This window comes from Neophocaena asiaeorientalis, unplaced genomic scaffold, assembly GCF_003031525.2.
Source record: "Neophocaena asiaeorientalis asiaeorientalis breed wild unplaced genomic scaffold, Neophocaena_asiaeorientalis_V1.1 scaffold482, whole genome shotgun sequence".
Taxonomy (NCBI): Eukaryota; Metazoa; Chordata; class Mammalia; order Artiodactyla; family Phocoenidae; genus Neophocaena; species Neophocaena asiaeorientalis.
In genome coordinates, this window is record NW_020175201.1 from 702,962 (window position 1) to 717,825 (window position 14,864).

Consider the following 14,864-nt stretch of genomic DNA (forward strand, 5'->3'; position numbering starts at 1 on the left):
AATGACATTTTAACTGTTTTTGTATCTGTTGCCCTTTTTCTTCATTTGTCTCTTTTTTATTTTTTTGCCTTTCTTTTTCTTCCTTCTTTGGCTTTAATTGAGCATTTTACATAATTTCATTTTCTCTCCTCTTAGCATATCAATTATTCTTTTTTTTTTATTTTAGTGTTTGCCTTGGAGTTGGCAATATACAACTAATATAAGTCTGTTCAAATAACATTGTACTGCTTCATAGATAGTGTGGGTACCTTATAACAATATATCCCGAATTCCTCTCTCATCCTTATAACACTGTTGTCACTCATTCCACTTACCTTTAACCTATAGTCACTGAATACATTGTTGTTATTATTATTTTGAGCAAACTATTATCTATTAGATCAATTAAGAATAAGAAAAATAAAAGATTTTATTTTACTTTCATTTATCCCTTCTCTGATGCCCTAAGTCTCTGACATATATCACTTTCCTTCTCTCTGAAGAACTTCTTTAAAATTTCTTGCAAGGCAAGTCTACTGGCAACAAATTTTCTCTTAATTTATGTTTGTCTGTGTAAGCCTTTATTACTCCTTTACTGTTTTTCTTAATTGTAGTAAAATACAAAGAATGTAAAATTGGTTATTTTTTAAGCATTTTAAGTTTACAATTCAGTGACATTAATTATATCACTCCTATCTCAAAACTTTTTTCATCATCCCAAACAGAAACTCTGTTCCTTTCTTTCTTCTTCTTCTGGTATTCCCATTCCAGGTATGTTATACCTTCTGTAATTATCCCACAGTTCTTGGTTATCTGTTCCATTTCTTCTCTTTGCTTTTCAGTTTTGGAAGTTCTTATTGGCTTCCTCTAAAGCTCATTTTTTCTTTCTTTAGCTGTGTTCAGTTTACTGGTCAGCCCATCAAAGGCATTCATTTTTTATTTAAGTGGTTTTGATTTCTAGCATTTCCTTTTGATTCTTTCTTAAGAGTGTCTGTTGCAGAAAAGGGGACCCCTTCCAGGGCCTGAGAACAAGCTCTTGTCTAACACTCGGAAATGAATTGTCCGAGGAGATGCACGTGCTGACAAAGCAAGAGACTTTATTGGGAAGGGGGGGCCTGGGAGGAGAGCAGAAGGGTAAGGGAACCCAGGAGAACTGCTCTGCCACGTGGCTCACAGTCTCGGGTTTTATAGTAATGGGGTTAGTTTCCGGGTTGTGTCTGGCCAATCACTCTGACTCACGGTCCTTCCTGGTGGCACTTGCATGGCTCAGCCGAGATGGATTCCAGCGAGAAGGATTCTGGGATGTTGGTAGGACATATGGACTGGCATCTCCTCTCTCCTTTTGACCTTTCCCGAATTCTATTTAGATTTCCAGTCTGATAATTGCAGCATCTCTGCTATATCTGAGTCTGGTTCTGATTCTTGGTTTGTTTCTTCACACTGTGTTTTTCACCTTTTGCCATGCTTTGCTCTTGTTGTTGAAAGATGTAATGTGGTGGGCAAAAAGAACTAAGGTAAATAGGTCTTTTGTGTGAGGTTTTATGTTCATCCGGCTGTGTGTTAGGCTGTGTTTATTGTTTGCTATAATGTTGGTGTCAGAGGCAAAAATTTTCTCTGGTGTCCTTGTTTTGGTCTCCCCTGTTGTATTTAAGTTTTCCTAGAGAGTTCTTATTTATTCAGGAGCCCTGCTGATGTGGTGGTAAGTAAGGGGGCAGAGGGGAAGTGTTCTATAGTCCTGTGTTAGGTCTCAGTGTTTTTGGGGGCCTGTGGCCCTGGACTGTGACATTCTCACGTACTTCTCAGCTTTTTCAAACATTACAGGATGGCTAGAATGGACTGGATTTGGGTTTTTCCCTTCCCCCACATGGAAGGCTAGAGGGGCCTGGAGTTCGATATGTCTCTTCCCCTACCCGAGTTAGGCTTTGTTAACACTCACATTGGTTAGGCTCTGGTAAAATCATTTCCCTTAAGGACAGTCTTCTGTTAATGAGAGCAAACGCTATAGCTTTTATTCAAAGTGGTTACTTTTCCCTTCCTACTTTTTTCCAACTCCTGGATGCATGAGATTTTTATCTAATCTTCAGTCAGATAACATGGTGGTAAAATTCAATACCTGCTGGTAGAAGTGTAGAAGCCCCCACTAAGGACAGGCCCACAGGAGTTTTTCTCTCTCAAATTAGTACACACTCAGTCCACAATTATTCAATTACCCTTTAAGTGTTCCTGCAAATCTCCAGCTGTGGCTTCTGCTCCTGGGAAGCTCAGATTCTCTGTTTCATCTCTCTTTTTGGACCAGTGGATTGCCCAGTGACCTCAATTCTCTAATGGATCTCAGATAAGTTGTTGATTTTCAGTTTGTTCAGCTTTTTGTGAGGATGGGAGTTTATGACTTTCAAGCTATTTACATGTCTGGTAAGCAGAAGTCACTATAATTTGTGGGAAGCTTACTGTTAAAGTCTATTTCCTTTAAAAGTTTCCTGCTGAGTAGCAAGGAGTTCTAAATATTTTGGAAAGAAATTTGTCTTGGAAAAATACATATATAATTTCTTAATAATTAGCAAATTTTGTAAAGAGGAAACCCAACAGTAATTAGATATATGATAGTTGTTTGGGTCAAAATACTTCAAAATCCTCACTTCAATTCACATAACCTAGAATCCCTCAGTTTTTTCTTTGAATTACCACTGTGAACTACAGGCTAGAGGTTCCCTGATTATTCATTTATTAGAGGTTAAATGCACTAGTTTTCTAAAGCAGTTCGACTACACTATTATTACATAGTACCCTAATCAGAGCAATCTGATAATTTTTTACATAAGACATCAGTTGAAGTCTTTGCTCAAGTTATTTTTAGAAAATATCTGTCTTGTCAGTTGCAGAGAACGTCTATGACATTTAAAAATGCCTATACAATTATTTATAGGTACTCAGCTGCAATGTAGTAGATTTTAAAAACAAGTTATATTACTTGTACAGCACATTGTGAATAGATGTATCATAGGTTGGGTTCCCTGGGAAGCCAACTCTGAAACACAGTTTAGTTTGCAGGTTTTTTATGCTGGAGTGTCACTGGGTTCAAAAGCAGTGGAAGGGAGGAGAAGAAAGCAGAAGTGGGAGGAGGGAGAAGTCAGTTTTGAGGCGGGCCCATCAGGAGTCTCAGTCCATCCCATGGGAGAAGGTGTGGAATTAGAGTGGTCCTTCGGAACTGTCCCTCATGGGATCAAAAGGCTAGGCGTTTCTACTCCGATCTTAAGCAGTCATTGGATTAGGGCTGCCTGAGAGGCGTGACCTTGAGTAAGGCAGCTGAAATGATACCTAAAGGAGCTGAGAGTAAATGGGGCAACGAGTCTCTCCTTGAGGAGAAACTGTGTGTTGCATCTCTCTGCTTATCATGACCTGATATTTGGATAAAAAGCACATTTCAGTACCTTCTTCATTTAAATATGATTTGAGGTTAAACAACAGTCAAGGAATTGAGAGACCTTGATTTTATCACCTCAACAGATATTCATCTATATGTGAGATTAGCTAATATAAAAAGCAGATATTCCTTTTTACAGGGAATTTTTTTTTTTTTAAACAGGGAATTTTTACAAAAGGATGCATTACAAAGAAGAAATAGTTCAGAAATTTACAACACTGTATGAACCCAGTAAAAGTTGCTCTTATAGAGTGGTGCCCTTTTTATTTTAGTAAAATTGAAGTTAAGACTTTTTATTTGATGGCATCTTGCTAAAATGTATTACATGTGCTATTGCCGTTATAGTCCAAGTGAGATGAATACTATTTCAATTTTTTTAAAAACGATCTTTGGTCAACATTTTGATTACATATTATATTATATTATACTATATTGTATTATATTACATTATATTATATATAAAATTGGTGTATACCGAAGAACTCCCCAAGAGGGTGGGTCCAATTCGGTTGGGAAAGTGACTATAGAGACAGTATGTGTCAAAAGGTTAATCTGGAAGATTTCCACACTGAGCTAAAGAGAAAAAACAGTATAGTTGAGAAAGACCAGGACGTTCACTGAGGCGAAGGTTAAGTCAAGGTTTGCCAGTTGTTTTAAGGCCAGGATGCTGAAGAGTATTGAAAGAAAAGGAGGGAGAACAGGGTTGAGAACATTAGAAAGGCAGATGGAGAGCATCCTTAAGAATAATCATCTAGGCTGAAAATTTGTGATAATGTGCTGAGTTTGTACAATGCCCAGCAGAATATTCCATATGAATATTATAAAATTAAAATTTCTTACATCTTCTCGCTTTATGTTCATTACTTCATTCAACACATACTTATTGCTTTCCCACTGTGAACTGTTGTGAAAATTTTGAATCTTAATTTTTCATTCTGCAAGTAAATGTATACAGAAGTCAGAGAAAAAATCCAATATATTTATAATTTCCCATTTATTTACCATACCCTTAAACTTATTTGGCAAGAATCAACCGTACTTTTCTCCTCCCTTAGTTGCTTTCACATATATGAAAATAGTAATGAAATTATGCTTTATGATATTTCTGGTAAGATGTATGTCTACCATTGGCTTGTATAACAAGCAATTAAGAATAAACATTACTTAGAATTCCACAATACCCTTTCTTAATTTTCTTTTGTCAAGAGCATAAATTTATAAAGCTTTCAACACCAAACCTTAAAGGTTTTAGTGAGGGAGCAAAGAAACAATTTATTTCTATTTTGTACTTTATTAATTCTTAGTTTTTTGTAGTGCCATTGAAGCAATTTAAGTTCATCTGTGGAAATTTAAGTTTTTCACACTGGAACTATGACAAACAGATGTAATGTTAAAATATTTTGTAGCAGTAGAGATAAAGAAAACAGGACAGATGTCTATATAATCTTTTCATGCTCTGGGTTGAAGGTGAAGATCAATTATAAGGATAAGATGTTAGACCACAGAGAATGTGACTTTTATTAGGGGAATTTTCATGAAGCTCTAAACCAGCACTTCTGAAGTATTACTATCTACTGATTTTTCTAACTGGACTGGATATACAAATAACTACTTTTAGGATTTAGGGAAAGGAAGTAATATATTTCTTCTACACATTTTGAACTCCCTTCCCCCAAACAAAAAATGATTGAAGTATTTTGATTAATTATAAATATAGAAATTTGGGGAAAAATGTCCCTTTGAAACTAGCATGCAATAATTTTAAACACTTCCTTAAGGAGTCAGACTTTGCATTTCAAAAGTATAGTATGTAATTTGCATTTCCTATTCTTGGTTGTGTAAGGTAGCACAATAATATCTTAAAACAAAATAAGCTTAATAGATTTTATTTGTTGATTTAGTTTGGATAAACATTTCCAATTTTCACTAGAAAGACAATATGAGCTTTTTTATTGAAACGTTTATAAGAAATAATATGCAGAATATTACTTGGTATATAAATACGCTAGATGTGTTTAGTTTCATTCCCACAATATTGTGGCAAAATGAATACTACTGTCCCCCTGATAGCATTGATTTCAATTGTGTTATTAAGAAATATAACCTTTTCAGTAAATTAAGCATATTACAGTTTCCGTCAAAATCAAACCAGTTTTTTAAAAAAAAAAATTGAAAGGTAACTTCAGTAAAGATGTAGAATTCAGTTAAATAAACAGTAACAGTGATTTCATTTAGATATAATCTCACTAAGGAGTGATAGAAAATTCTACATTTGTTTAGGGTTTGGATATCCTAATCTGTGGAGCGTGAAGGTAACATACACCTTTCCTGTGCATGTGTGCTTTATAACCATTTTGGAAGCAAGGAGCTTAAAAGTCTGTTTTTGGTCTGTAAACCTGCGTGCTTCTAAACCTTATTCATATTTTGAATTTTAGTTGTTCCCAATATGCTGGCATGGTGGTTTTATTTTAGCTATTGATCTTAAAGACAACAGAGGAGAAATTTAATGCACTTTATGGAAGCATAGATATCATTTTAAAATTATTAAAGTTCAGAATCATTATGCCCATTCCCCTAAATAAAGTGCATGCATCTTGTTCATCTGCTTCTCTTTAAGCTTGGTTACATCTCTGCTCAATTACAGAAATGAGCTTTTAATTGGACTTCCTTAATTGGAAGCTTGGTGGTTGCAGAGCACAACTGCTCACTTATTCCTTAAGAATCAGTTAGGTCTGATCAATGTGAATGCAATATGAAAGAATGACGAATATTGGTGAGGTCTCCATTAATATAATGTGATTCCTAATGCAGGCTTCTAAATTACAAATGATACACTATGATTAGCCATATCCAACCCTGTCATTTTATTTGTGTCTCCTTGGTGTCTGGTAGTCCTTACAAGACATCTGTAAATGTAAATGTTTTAAAGTATCTTTAATAAAAAATAATGACAGTATGGTTTATTAAAAATGGAAACATGTTCATTTATAAAAATTCAAATACTCAAAAATTCTACTCATTTTACAAAAATAGAATCATACTCTATGTGCTCTTTTTAAATTAGAAAGTAATTTACTTTTGTGAAAACAAAATAAACTGAAGGGAAACATGGAATAGCAGCACTTCACATAAATGTTTATTTGAAAAATCTAAGTGATACGACTAAATGTAAAAATAGACTTTGAAAAACAAAGAATTTGGAGCCATTTTGGTGTCAATACATGTTTATGTTTCAAATCTACGCGATACATTTTGACACCTTTCTGGGAAATTTGAGAAAATTGGCACTCAGCCACTTATTCCAACTTTACCTTCTCCATCCTCAGCTTTTATTCACTTATAATAATTTTACTATTGTCAAGTTTTATCACATTTATGTACTGTTTTCGAACTCTAAACTTACAATAGGATCAATTCAGTAAATTTAAATGGATTCATTGCTTATCATCGTTTACGTCATTCCTGATTTCTTTATTTTAAATCACACAACTAATTAGTTGTATTTCATGATCAGATAGTATTTGTGAGTTTAATCTATAAGAAGGAAGCTGTATTATCTGGATATTATATGCCTTAGAGTGCTTTCTTTTCTTTCTTTTATTGCTGCAAAAAGCTTTATTGTTTCCATTTGGTCCAAGGCTTGGGAGAGAGCTCCAGGGTGGTTAAAAGCTGCTTAGTGGCTGCAGAGCGGGGCTTTAGGCAGACGCCCTGACGCCAGAGGGGCTCCTCAAAGGCCGCTGGGCTCTGGACGCTTCTACTCGTGCTGAAGGGCGAGCCTTTCGACGAGGGACTCGCCCAGCCCCCGCTGGGGACCAGCCGGCCTGCGGAGGTTGGTCAGGTGGGATGAGTTCCCACCTTCTGGATGAGTTTCACCTGCTCATCTAGGAGGCGGCTCTCCCGGAAGTCACAGAGGCGGGGGGTCTGCGCGGGCAGAGCCCAGGGCGTGCAGGTCCACAAGGGCCTAGTTCAGGTTCTCCTCCGCGAGCACGACGGCTTCCACAGCGTCCTGGGTTCCACCCCACTCATCCTGAGACGCTTCTGCACGTCCTGGAAGAGGGCGCGGCTGCCGCGCTGCTTTTGCATTTTCAAGAGGCGCTGGGCGCCCTCGTGCTTCCCCTTAGGCACTTTGCGGAAAAAGTGGCCCAGGCCCTCCAGAGCCACGTAGTGGCGGTGGAAATAGGAGCCCAGAGAGAGGTAGGTGCGGGAGGCCGGCAGATGCATGTTGACCAGGCGGTTGACGGCGGCCTCCACCTCGGCGGAATCATTCTGACGAATCTGGGAGCTCGTGGTGGATCGGTCATACGGAGTTAAGCTCAAAATATGGTGTTGGTGGTCCCGGTGGCCGAGGACAGCTGAGCGGCTGGTTCTGAAGGTTGCGAGTGGAACACAGGTTGGAGGTGGTCGGAGGCGGTAGCGAGGGGCACCCCTGGGTCTGTTCTGTCCAAACACTGTTGTAGCAGGAGACGGAGCCGCAGGACTGCCCAGCGCACTGCTTGCCTTAGAGTATTTTCTGTTGTCTTTTCACTTCAAGAAAAACTTAGCTGGGTATAAAATTCTTGAAGCATGGTTTCTCCCTCAGGGACCAGCCGGCCTGCGGAGGTTGGTCAGGTGGGATGAGTTCCCACCTTCTGGATGAGTTTCACCTGCTCATCTAGGAGGCGGCTCTCCCGGAAGTCACAGAGGCGGGGGGTCTGCGCGGGCAGAGCCCAGGGCGTGCAGGTCCACAAGGGCCTAGTTCAGGTTCTCCTCCGCGAGCACGACGGCTTCCACAGCGTCCTGGGTTCCACCCCACTCATCCTGAGACGCTTCTGCACGTCCTGGAAGAGGGCGCGGCTGCCGCGCTGCTTTTGCATTTTCAAGAGGCGCTGGGCGCCCTCGTGCTTCCCCTTAGGCACTTTGCGGAAAAAGTGGCCCAGGCCCTCCAGAGCCACGTAGTGGCGGTGGAAATAGGAGCCCAGAGAGAGGTAGGTGCGGGAGGCCGGCAGATGCATGTTGACCAGGCGGTTGACGGCGGCCTCCACCTCGGCGGAATCATTCTGACGAATCTGGGAGCTCGTGGTGGATCGGTCATACGGAGTTAAGCTCAAAATATGGTGTTGGTGGTCCCGGTGGCCGAGGACAGCTGAGCGGCTGGTTCTGAAGGTTGCGAGTGGAACACAGGTTGGAGGTGGTCGGAGGCGGTAGCGAGGGGCACCCCTGGGTCTGTTCTGTCCAAACACTGTTGTAGCAGGAGACGGAGCCGCAGGACTGCCCAGCGCACTGCTTGCCTTAGAGTATTTTCTGTTGTCTTTTCACTTCAAGAAAAACTTAGCTGGGTATAAAATTCTTGAAGCATGGTTTCTCCCTCACTATGGCATAACGTTGCTGCATAATCTTCAGTTGAATGTTGATTGGTAGATTGGTAGAAGGCTGAAGTCAATGTACAGTTGCCTTGAACAACATGAGTTTGAACTGCACGGGACCACTTACATGAAGATGGTTTTCAAGAAATACGTAATACCCCATCCGCAGTTGGTTGAACCCAAGGATACAGAACCAGTATATGGAAGGCTGATCATAAAGTTATAGGTGGATTTTTGCCTGGGGAGGGGGGGTGGTCAACGATGGGAGGTTGCCCCTAACCCGCCCCCATTTTTCAAGAGTCAACTGTACTTTCCATCACCTTCTACACGACTTGCTCTGCCTCTGCCAATGTCCATTTATATAGTTTTAATACATTTAATGTTCAGTGGTTTACCACAATATGCCTTGGCATTAAGGATTTCATTTCAGTTTGTCTAGAGACAATGTGCCCTTTTGGTGTACATATTAAAATCTTTATATCATTGAAAACTTCTGTTTTACATTTAAATACTTTTTAAGTTTAATTTTTATTGCATATTTATCATTTTGATAATCCTTCATTATTCTTCAGGTTTGATCTTTTCAGTTTTGTTTTGGTAATAATCTCATGCCTGCTAGCCACGTTATTCATTTGGTTTTCATTCAAGTGCCTCTTCCATTTGTGTTGATTCTAATTTGTCTTTAATCTGTAAATTGTTTTTTATTCTTCCTTGGCTACCTGGAGCCCACGGTCTCTCCCGTGAAGGGGCTTCCTAGTGTGTGGAAACCTTTCCTCCTTCACAGCTCCCTCCCACTGGTGCAGGTCCCATCCCTCTTCTTTTGTTTCTGTGTTTTCTTTCTTCTTTTGCTTTACCCACGTACATGGGGAGTTTCTTGCCTTTTGGGAGGTCTGAGGTCTTCTGCCAGTGTTCCATAGGTGTTCTGTAGGAGTTGTTCCGCTTGTAGGAGTATTTTTGATGTATTTGTGGGGAGGAAGGTGATCTCCACGTCTTCCTCCTCCACCATCTTGTAGGTCCCTACCACTTATTTCTTTAAGATGATGAAAATACTTTTTAGAATGCTTTTTTTCATGGTGTAGTTTTCCTTTGTTTTGAGTGTGTGTTATTTGTACAACTGATGCTGGTTTCATCATCATTATTTCAAATTTGAATATGAATGGCTACTAACTAGTAATTCTGTGTGTACATTGTTCTGGAAGTGATCATTTCTTATGGAGTTTGGCCTTTAGAGAATATTATGGGCCTTACACAGTGTTGCAGGGAATGTTGCCAACAGAAGGTCATTTGTGTATGGAGAGGAATATTTACCACTATTTTCTGATACTCAATAAAGTTATATTTCCATGAATTGATTAAAAATATTTAAATATTCTGGCACAAATAATATTAAAATAAATACACTAAGTATTGCTACACATTTAAATGTTGATTACAGACTTAGTCACATACTCTTAAATGTATCTATACAGGAAGTCCAGTATGTCAAAGATTCTCAATTTTCTAATACATTCATCATATATAAATTTTTACTATGATAATAAAACTTATTACTATTTATACACTGAAACCAATATTAAAATATCAACATTGAAGACTTGTCCTATTTCTTTATTAATTCTATACATGTGTAATTCAACTTGAGATTACAGAAATACTAGTAGATCCCCAAGAGAAACAGTGCAATGTCAGATCAACCACAGTTGCTAATTCTGGCCAAGACATGGGCTATAATTTTATCTTTGAAAGGGATTCACACCTAAGCCAAAATTTACTGGCTGGGTTCCTTGTAGAGTTAATATTCATTGCTAATTCAATTGGAATTTCCAAATCCACACCTGATCTCAGGTTGTGTGTCTCCCTCTACTTACATGCCCAACAAGTTTTGATCTGAGAGTATTCTTCCTCAGTTTAGAAGTTACTTCATAATACCTTACAGGAATTTATTATTAGATATTAGGTTTATCTAAATGTGTCTGCTCCAAGAAAAGCACACATTGTGTCTATGTGATCAGTTCCTGTCTCTGGATTTTCAGCTAACCTATCATCTTGGAACTCATCGCTGTACCCTCATTTGACGGGTCGTTGTGTCAGAACACCAGTGCTGCTTATTTGTCCTGATTTTAATACAGTGCCTAACTTCAGAGAATTATGTATCTTTCCTACAGTTCCTAATAGCCAGTTTTCCTTACGTAATGGAGATACAATCTATGTAGCAAGCCATAACTAAAATGAAAAGAAAATTTTAAAAATAAGAAATTCTGAATAGGTTGCCATTGTATTTAAGCATATTCTTCTGTTAGTCATCTTCTTTTATACTTATAATTAACTTGTGTACATTTTTTTTTTTTTCTTTTTTGCAGTACGCGGGCCTCTTACTGTTGTGGCCTCTCCTGTTGCGGAGCACAGGCTCCGAACGCACAGGCTCAGCGGCCATGGCTCACGGGCCCAGCCGCTCCGCAGCATGTGGGATCTTCCTGGACCGGGGCACGAACCCGTGTCCCCTGCATCGGCAGGCGGACTCTTAACCACTGTGCCACCAGGGAAGCCCTTGTGTACATTTTAAATTAACTTTTCCATTGGCAAGTATCATTATGGACCCAAGGCTTTTCACAGATAAAACAAGTTCCAAATAATTGTAATTATTACTCTCTTTTTGATTTTTCAGTGTTTCACAACTTGGCCAGTGGGAGCTTTTATAGGGCACAGCTTTGATCTTTTAGCCCTACCGTAGATCTGCTTTAAAGGCATCTTTCTTTTCTGGCAACAAAGTCTTCCAATTCATTATTTATTTTTTCCTGCCTCAAGACATTAAATCAGTTACTCCAATGCACAATAATTTTGAATTAAGAAAGACTTTTAGAACTGTAGCAATTGGAACTATATTCAGGTGCTGGTAACAAGGTCCAGAAATGACATTTATTTAAACAAGTTAGGGGTTTACTTTTCTTACTCTCAGGAAGAGTTTCAGAAGTCAGCAGTCCAATATTAATTTTAATATTAAATGGTTTTGCCTTCTCGTCACCCTCAGGTCTCTGCTTTGACATATGTGTTGGAAAGAATCCCTGAGCAGCAATATGCCTAGAAAAGTACATTTTAAAATACATAGAATAGGGCTTCCCTGGTGGCGCAGTGGTTGAGCGTCCGCCTGCCGATGCAGGGGACATGGGTTCGTGCCCCGGTCCGGGAAGATCCCACATGCCGCGGAGCAGCTGGGCCCGTGAGACAACAATCATTCAATATTTTCCTGAGTCCATATTTCTTCTCATTCTAAAATATTGCTTAACAATGTCAATGAATGTATCCTAGTAGAGTGGCTTTTTACCCCCACCATTATTGAGATATAATTGAAATATAATATTATGTAAGTTTAAGGTGTACAACATGATGATTTGATACACATATATTGTGAAATGATTGCCACAGTAAGGTTAGTCAACACATTCATCACCTCACAGAATTACAGTTTTCTTCTGTATGATGAGAACATATAAGATCTACTCTCTTAACAACTTTCAAGTAGATAATACACTATAGTCACCATGCTGTACAGTTAATCCTCAGAACTTATTTATCTTATAACTGGAAGTTTGTACACTTTGACCAACATCTTTCAATTTCCTCCACCCCCCAGCACCTGGCAACCACCATTCTACTTTCTGTTTCTATGCGTTTGACAGGTTTTTTTTAGATTTCACATTTGAGTGTTGGTCTTTCTCCGTCTGCCTTATTTCACGTAGCATAACACTGTTCAGGTCCATCCATGTTATCACCAATGGCAAGAATTCATTCTTTTTTAAGCTGAATAATATTCCGTGTGTGTGTGTGTGTGTGTGTGTGTGTACAACCATTCTTTCAACCATGATAACTTAGGTTGTTTCAATGTCTTGGAATAGTGCTTTACTGAACATGGAGGTGCAACTATCTTTGAGCTACTGATTTTATTTCCTTCACATATATACCCAGAGGTAGGATTGCTAGATGGTATGGTAGTTCTATTTTTAATTTTTTGAGGAACCTCCGTACTGTTTTCCATAGTGGCTGCACCAATTTGCATCCCCACCAACAGTGCAGGAAGGTTCCTTTTTCTCCACATTCTTGCCAATACTTGTTGTTTCTTGTCTCTTTGATAATAGCCATTCTAACAGGTGTGGGTGATATCTCGTTGTGGTTTTGATTTGCATTTCCCTGATTAGTGATATTGAGAATCTTTTCATGTGCCTGTTGGGCATCTGTATGTCTTCTTTGGAAAAATGTCTCTTCAGGTCCTCTGCCCATTTTTTAATTGGATTGTTTGTTTTCCTGCTAACGAGTTGTATATTTGGATATTAACTCTTAATCAGTTATATGATTTGCAAATATTTTCTCCCGTTCAGTAGGTTGCCTTTCATTTTGTTGATGATTTCCTTTGCTGTGCAGAAGCTTTTTGGTTCGATGTAGTCCCACTTGTTTACTTTTGCTTTTGTTGCCTGTGCTTTGGGTGTCCAATCCAAAAACAATCATTGCCAAGACCCATGTCAAGGAAATTTTCGCCCAGCTTTTCAAACTCCTTGGTTATGATTGCTCTGTTAAGATTTTTTAAGATCTTGCTAGGTTGTATGTTTCTATGAACTTTTCCATTTCTTCTAGTTTATCCAGTTTATTGGCATATAATTGTTCACAGTAGCCTCTTACAATCCTTTGTAATCTTTTGGTGTCAGTTGGATAAATATCTCCTCTTCATTTAGAATTTGGGGGGTTTTGCTTTTTTTTTTTGAGTCCTCTCTTTTTTTCTTGGTTAGCCTAGCTAAAGCTCAATCAGTTTTGTTTATCTTAAAAACAAACAAACAAACAAAACCCAAACTCTTAGTTTCTTTGATTGTTTTTTCTGTTTTCTTCCTAGTCTCTATTTCATTTATTTCTGCTCTCATATTTATTATTTTCTTCCTTCTACTAACTTTGGGCTTATTTCTCCTTTTTCTAATTCCTTGAGGGGTAGACTTGGGTTGTTTGAGATTTTCTTTTTATTATTGTAGGAATTTAATGCTGTAGACCTCCCTCTTGGGACTGCTTTTGCTGTATCCCATAAGTTTTGGTATGTTGTATTTTAATTTTTGTTTATCCCAAGATACTCTCTGATTTCCTTTTTGATTTCTTCCTTGACCCATTGGTTATTTAGGAGTGTGTCATTTAATTTTCACATATTTGTGAATTTTTCAGTTTCCCTCCTGTTATTGAGGGTTTTCTTTCCAGTATCTAAAATGTTTGATAAAGCACATGAAAATATATAATAATAATTGGCTTCTAAACACTGATTCAAAAATTTGCTGATTTAAAAAATTTTTTATAATCTCTGATCTTACTGGTCTTGACTAAAGATGAGAAACTTCACCATGTGAGATATATAAATAATTTGTTTTTTTAATTTATTTTTATAAATTTATTTTATTTTTTGACTGCATTGGGTCTTTGTTGCTGCGTGCGGGCTTTCTCTAGTTGCGGCGAGCAGGGACTACTCTTCATTGCGGTGTGCGGGCGTCTCATTGCAGTGGCTTCTCTTGTTGTGGAGCACGGGCTCTAGGCACGTGGGTTTCAGTAGCTGTGGCACTTGGGCTCAGTAGTTGTGGCTCGCGGGCTCTAGAACGCAGGTTCAGTAGTTGTGACACATGGGCTTATTTGCTCTGCGGAATTTGGGATCTTCCCAGGCCAGGGCTTGAACCTGCATCCCCTACATTGGCAGGTGGATTCTTAACCACTGTGCCACTAGGGAAGCCCCTAATTTATTTTCAAATTGTTTATTACCTCCAAGTTATATGCAGGTAATTTAATTTTAGAAGAGAAAAAAAAGCTTGTCAGGTAGATTTACTTTTGGACCTGCTTTAAGCAAAAGTTAGAATATGTTAATCATTTTAATTAGTTGGTATGTGTTAGGCAGAATAATGTTCCCCAAAGATAACCAAATCCTAATCCCTGGAACCTATGAATATGTGACCATAAATGGCAAAAGGGATTTTGCAGATGTAATTTAGTTAAAGATCTTGAGATGAGGAGGTTATAACCATATTGTCTGGATGGGACAATATAATCACAAGAGTCCTAAATGTAAAATGAAAGCAGGAGAGTCACTGTCAGAGAGAGATTTGAAT

The 14,864-nt window shown here is 38.6% G+C and overlaps 2 pseudogenes; both read right to left on the minus strand.

Annotated features, from left to right (window-relative positions):
- Positions 1–7,154: 7,154 nt before the first annotated feature.
- Positions 7,155–7,965, minus strand: LOC112413318 (ferritin light chain pseudogene; annotated as a pseudogene).
- Positions 7,966–7,975: 10 nt separating this feature from the next.
- On the minus strand, positions 7,976–8,905 carry LOC112413319 (ferritin light chain pseudogene; annotated as a pseudogene).
- Between the last annotated feature and the right edge of the window lie 5,959 nt (positions 8,906–14,864).